General features: G+C 37.7%; 1 non-coding gene across 1 annotated transcript; it reads right to left on the bottom strand.

Annotated features, from left to right (window-relative positions):
• Positions 1 to 4,533: 4,533 nt before the first annotated feature.
• On the bottom strand, positions 4,534 to 4,641 carry LOC112746209 (small nucleolar RNA R71). Its single transcript, XR_003174104.1, has one exon. It is a non-coding gene; the product is annotated as a small nucleolar RNA R71 (small nucleolar RNA).
• Positions 4,642 to 6,305: the final 1,664 nt, after the last annotated feature.

Here is a 6,305-nt window from a genome sequence, read left to right on the forward strand (position 1 = left end):
ATTTTTGGAAAAAAAAATCCAGAGGTCGAGAAAAAGAGTACAATAGGGAACAAGGTGAGCCAACTAACTGTAGTACTTTTGTGTGCCATGACCTCGAGAGTTCCCTTCCCTGTAGGTCGGACACTTTATAATAACATTTTTCTAAGACTTCAATAATGCTATAGGGTCCTTTCCAGTTTGCAGCTAGCTTTCTTTCGCTCGACTTCTGAATTCCGATGTCATTTCGAATCTGTATAAGGTTGTTTGTAGTGAAGCTTCTTTTGATCACCTTCTGATTATACCTTAGGGCCATCCTTTGCTTTAATATTTCCTATTTGATCCAAGCTTGTTCTCAGACTTCTAGGAAGAGGTCGAGCTCTTCCATTTGTGATTGGGTACTGACCCTTTCAATGTAGAATATAACCCTTGGTGATTCATCAATGAATTCTATAAGAATCATGGCTTCTACTCCATAAGCAAGTCGGAAAGGTGACTTCCCTGTTGTGAAATAGAGAGTTGTCTGATATGCCTGATGAGCGGATAATTTATACGCTTTTTGGCATTGTTTTTAGTATGTTTTTAGTAGGATCTAGTTACTTTTAGGGATGTTTTCATTAGTTTTTATGTTAAATTCACATTTCTGGACTTTACTATGAGTTTGTGTATTTTTCTGTGATTTCAGGTATTTTCTGGCTGAAATTGAGGGACTTGAGCAGAAATCAGATTCAGAGGTTGAAAAAGGACTGCTGATGCTGTTGGATTCTGACCTCCCTGCACTCAAAGTGGAATTTCTGGAGCTACAGAACTCGAAATGGCGCGCTTCCAATTGCGTTGGAAAGTAGACATCCAGGGCTTTCCAGCAATAGATAATAGTTCATACTTTGGCCAAGAATAGATGACGTAAACTGGCGTTCAACGCCAGCCTTCTGCCCAAATCTGGCGCCCAGCGCCAGAAAAGGATCCAAAACCAGAGTTGAACGCCCAAACTGGCACAGAAACTGGCGTTCAACTCCACAAATGGCCTCTGCACGTGTAACACTCAAGCCCAAGCCCAAGCACACACCAAGTGGGCCCCGGAAGTGGATTTGTACATCAATTACTTACTCATGTAAACCCTAGTAGCTAGTTTATTATAAATAGGACCTCTTACTATTGTATTTGACATCCTGGATTGTATTTTGATCCTGTGATCTCGTTTAGGGGGCTGGCCACACGGCCATGCCTGGACCTTCACTTATGTATTTTCATACGGTAGAGTTTCTACACTCCATAGATTAAGGTGTGGAGCTCTGCTGTCCCTCAAAGATTAATGCAAAGTACTACTGTTTTCTATTCAATTCTTCTTATTTCTCTTCTAAGATATCCATTCGCACCCAAGAACGTGATGAAGGTGATGATTATGTATGACGCTCATCATCCTTCCCCCTTATGAACGCGTGCCTGACAAACACTTCTGTTCTACATGAATTAAGCTAGAATGAGTATCTCTTAGATCTCCTAACCAGAATCTTCGTGGCGTAAGCTAGAATGATGGCGGCATTCAAGAGAATCCGGAAGGTCTAAACCTTGTCTGTGGTATTCTGAGTAGGATTCAATGATTGAATGACTGTGACGAGCTTCAAACTCGCGAGTGTTGGGCGTTAATGACAGACGCAAAAGGATGGTAAATCCTATTCCAGCATGATCGAGAACCGACAGATGAATAGCCGTGCCGTGACAGGGTGCGTGAGCATATGATTCACTGAGAGGAGGGGATGTAGCCACTGACAACGGTGATGCCCTTGCATACAGCCAGCCATGGAAAGGAGTAAGACTGATTGGATGAAGATAGCAGGAAAGCAGAGGTTCAGAGGAACGAAAAGCATCTCCATTCGCTTATCTGAAATCCCTGCCAATGAATCTACATAAGTATCTCTATCCCTTTTATTGTTTATTTTAATCTAATAAAATATCATGTTTAAATCCGCCTGACTGAGATTTACAAGGTGACCATAGCTTGCTTCAAGCCAACAATCTCTGTGGGATCGACCCTTACTCACGTAAGGTTTATTACTTGGACGACCCAGTACACTTGCTGATTAGTTGAACGGAGTTGTGTCCACACATAGTAAAGAGCCATAATAATGATTCCATACAATAACAAAGAGTACTACATTAATGTGATCACAATTTCGTGCACCAAGTTTTTGGCGCCGTTGCCGGGGATTGTTTTGAGTCTTCGGCAAGCTTTTGGTCCAGTAACATCAGTGCCAGATTCCCTTTTGATCCGGCAACAGCACCAAGTTTTTGGCGCCGTTGCCGGGGATTGTTTGAGTATGGACAACTGACGGTTCATCTTGTTGCTCAGATTAGGTAATTTTCCTTTTGTTTTGTTTTCAAAAATTTTTCAAAAATCTTTCAAAAATTTTTCTTTTGTTTTCGAAAAAAAAAAATTTAAAATAAAAATGTTTTCAAAAATATATTTTTCTTCAAAATTTTTGAGAATGAACTCTAGTGTCTCATATAACATGTTTTAGCTTGGCTGGCTAATAAGCCATGTCTAATTCCCAGGATTTTGATTGAGGACTATGAATTCATTGCTTCCTTGTTCCCAAATATTTTCGAAAAAATTAAAAGAAAATACAAAAAAATTAGAAAATCATAAAAATCAAAAATATTTTTCTGTTTCTTGTTTGAGTCATGTGTCATGTTATAAGTTTGGTGTCAATTGCATATGCATCTTGCATTTTTTTCGAAAATTCATGCATTCATAGTGTTATTCATGATCTTCAAGTTGTTCTTGGTAAGTCTTCTTGTTTGATCTTGATGATTTTTTGTTTTGTGTCTTTCCATGTTTATCATATGCATTCTTGAATTCTTAGTGTCTAAGCATTAAAGAATTCTAAGTTTGGTGTCTTGCATGTTTTATTTGCATTAAAAATTTTTCAAAATTGTGTCTATGATGTTCATCTTGACATTCATAGTGTTCTTGGTGTTCATCTTGACATTCATAGCATTCTTGCATGCATTCATTGTTTTGATCTAAAAATTTCATGCATTGCATAATTTTCATGTTTTTCATAAAAATTTCAAAAATCAAAAAAATATCTTTCCCTTTTTCTCTCATCAAATTCGAAAATTTGAGTTGACTTTTTCAAAATTTTTTAAAATCAAGTTGTTTCTTATGAGTCAAATCAAATTTTCAATTTGAAAATCTTATCTTTTTCAAAATCTTTTTCAAAAATCAAATCTTTTTCAAAATTCATGGTTATTTTCGAAAATTCCAAAAATAATTTTCAAAAATCTTTTTCTTATTTTATATCATAATTTTCGAAAATAACATAAACAATTAATGTTTTGATTCAAAAAATTTGAAGTTTGTTACTTGCTTGTTAAGAAAGATTCAAACTTTAAGTTCTAGAATCATATCTTGTGATTTCTTATGAATCAAGTCATTAATTGTGATTTTAAAAATCAAATCTTTTTCAAAACTAACTTCAATCATATCTTTTCAAAAATATCTTCTTATCTTATCTTTTTCAAAATTTGATTTCAAAATATCTTCTCTAACTTCCCAACTTCTTATCTTTTCAAAATTTGTTTCAACTAACTAACTAACTTTTTGTTTGTTTCTTAACTTTTTCAAAACCACCTAACTAACTCTCTCTCTCTCATTTTTCGAAAATATCTCTCCCCTTTTTCAAAATTTCTTTTTAATTTATTAATTATTTTAAATTTTTAAATCTTAATTTTCGAAAATTACTAACACATTTTCAAAAACCAATTTTCAAAAATCACTAACTCTTTTTCAAAATAATTTTCGAAAATTATTCCCTCCTTCTCTCTCATCCTATTCTATTTATTCATTCATATCCTAACATCTCATCTCACATCTCTTCCAATTCTCACAGTTGTGTTTCTTCCTTTACATCACATTCTTTATCTCCCCCTCTTTTCTTCCACTCACAAAGGGATCCCTATACTGTGGTATAGAGGATCTCTATTATTATTATCATTTTTCTGGCCATTCTTCCTTGTCATATGAGCAGGAGCAAGGATAAGAACATTCTTGTGGAAGCAGATCCAGAACCTGAAAGGACTCTGAAGAGAAAATTAAGAGAAGCTAAAATACAACAATCCAGAGATAACCTTTCAGAAATTTTCGAACAGGCAGAGGAGATGGCAGGCGAAAATAATAATAATGAAAGGAGGATGCTTGGTGACTTTACTGCACCTAATTCCAATTTACATGGAAGAAGCATCTCCATTCCTGCCATTGGAGCAAACAACTTTGAGCTGAAACCTCAATTAGTTTCTCTGATGCAGCAGAACTGCAAGTTTCATGGACTTCCATCCGAAGATCCTTTTCAGTTCTTAACTGAATTCTTGCAGATATGTGATACTGTTAAGACTAATGGAGTAGATCCTGAAGTCTACAGGCTCATTCTTTTCCCTTTTGCTGTAAGAGACAGAGCTAGATTATGGTTGGATTCTCAACCCAAAGACAGCCTGAACTCTTGGGATAAGCTGGTCACGGATTTCTTAGCCAAGTACTTTCCTCCTCAAAAGCTGAGCAAGCTTAGAGCTGATGTTCAAACCTTCAGACAGAAAGAAGGTGAATCTCTCTATGAAGCTTGGGAAAGATACAAACAGTTGACCAAAAAGTGTCCTTCTGACATGCTTTCAGAATGGACCATCCTGGATATATTCTATGATGGTTTATCTGAGCTATCAAAGATGTCACTGGACACCTCTGCAGGTGGATCCATTCACCTAAAGAAAACGCCTGCAGAAGCTCAAGAACTCATTGACATGGTTGCTAATAACCAGTTCATGTACACTTCTGAAAGGAATCCTGTGAGCAATGGGACGCCTATGAAGAAGGGAGTTCTTGAAGTTGATACTCTGAATGCCATATTGGCTCAGAATAAAATATTGACTCAGCAAGTCAATATGATTTCTCAGAGTCTGAATGGAATGCAAGCTGCATCCAACAGTACTCAAGAGGCTTCTCATGAAGAAGAAGCTTATGATCCTGAGAACCCTGCAATAGCAGAGGTGAATTACTTAGGTGAACCTTATGGAAACACCTATAACTCATCATGGAGAAATCATCTAAATTTCTCATGGAAGGATCAAAAGCCTCAACAAGGCTTTAATAATGGTGGAAGAAACAGGTTTAGCAATAGCAAACCTTTTTCATCATCCACTCAGCAACAGACAGAGAACTCTGAACAAAATGCTTCTAATTTAGCAAATCTAGTCTCTGATCTATCTAAGGCCACTGTAAGTTTCATGAATGAAACAAGGTCTTCCATTAGAAATTTGGAAGCACAAGTGGGCCAGCTGAGTAAAAGGATCACTGAAATCCCTCCTAGTACTCTCCCAAGCAATACAGAAGAGAATCCAAAAGGAGAGTGCAAGGCCATTGACATAAGCGCCATGGCCGAACCTGTGAGGAGAGGAGAGGAAGTGAATCCCAAGGAGGAAGACCTCCTGAGACGTCCAGTGATCAATAAGGAGCTTTCCTCTGAGGAACCAAAGGACTCTGAGGCTCATCTAGAGACCATAGAGATTCCATTGAACCTCCTTATACCCTTCATGAGCTCTGATGAGTATTCCTCTTCTGAAGAGAATGAGGATGTTACTGAAGAGCAAACTGCCAAGTTTCTTGGTGCAATCATGAAGCTGAATGCCAAATTATTTGGCATTGATACTTGGGAAGTTGAACCTCCCTTGTTCATCAATGAACTAAGTGATCTGGATCAACTGACATTGCCTCAGAAGAGACAGGATCCTGGAAAGTTCATAATACCCTGTACCATAGGCACCATGATCTTTAAGGCTCTGTGTGACCTTGGTTCAGGAATAAACCTCATGCCCCTCTCTGTAATAGAGAAACTGGGAATCTATGGGGTGCAAGCTACTAAAATCTCACTAGAGATGGCAGACAGCTCAAGAAGACAGGCTTATGGACAAGTAGCAGATGTATTAGTAAAGGTTGAGAGCCTTTACATCCCTGCTGATTTCATAGTCCTGGATACTGGAAAGGAAGAGGATGAATTCATCATCCTAGGAAGACCTTTCCTGGCCACAGCAAGAGTTGTGATTGATGTTGACAGAGGTGAAATAATCCTTCAATGGAATGAGAACTCCCTTGTATTCAAAACTCAAGGATCTCCCTCTGCAACCATGGAGAGGAAGCTTGAAAAGATTCTCTCAAAGCAGAGTCAACCAGAGCCCCCACAGTCAAACTCTAAGTTTGGTGTTGGGAGGCCACAACCAAACTCTAAGTTTGGTGTTGAACTCCCATATCCAAACTCTAAGTTTGGTGTTGGAGAGTCTCA

This window comes from Arachis hypogaea, chromosome 14 (assembly GCF_003086295.3).
Source record: "Arachis hypogaea cultivar Tifrunner chromosome 14, arahy.Tifrunner.gnm2.J5K5, whole genome shotgun sequence".
NCBI classification, from domain to species: Eukaryota; Viridiplantae; Streptophyta; class Magnoliopsida; order Fabales; family Fabaceae; genus Arachis; species Arachis hypogaea.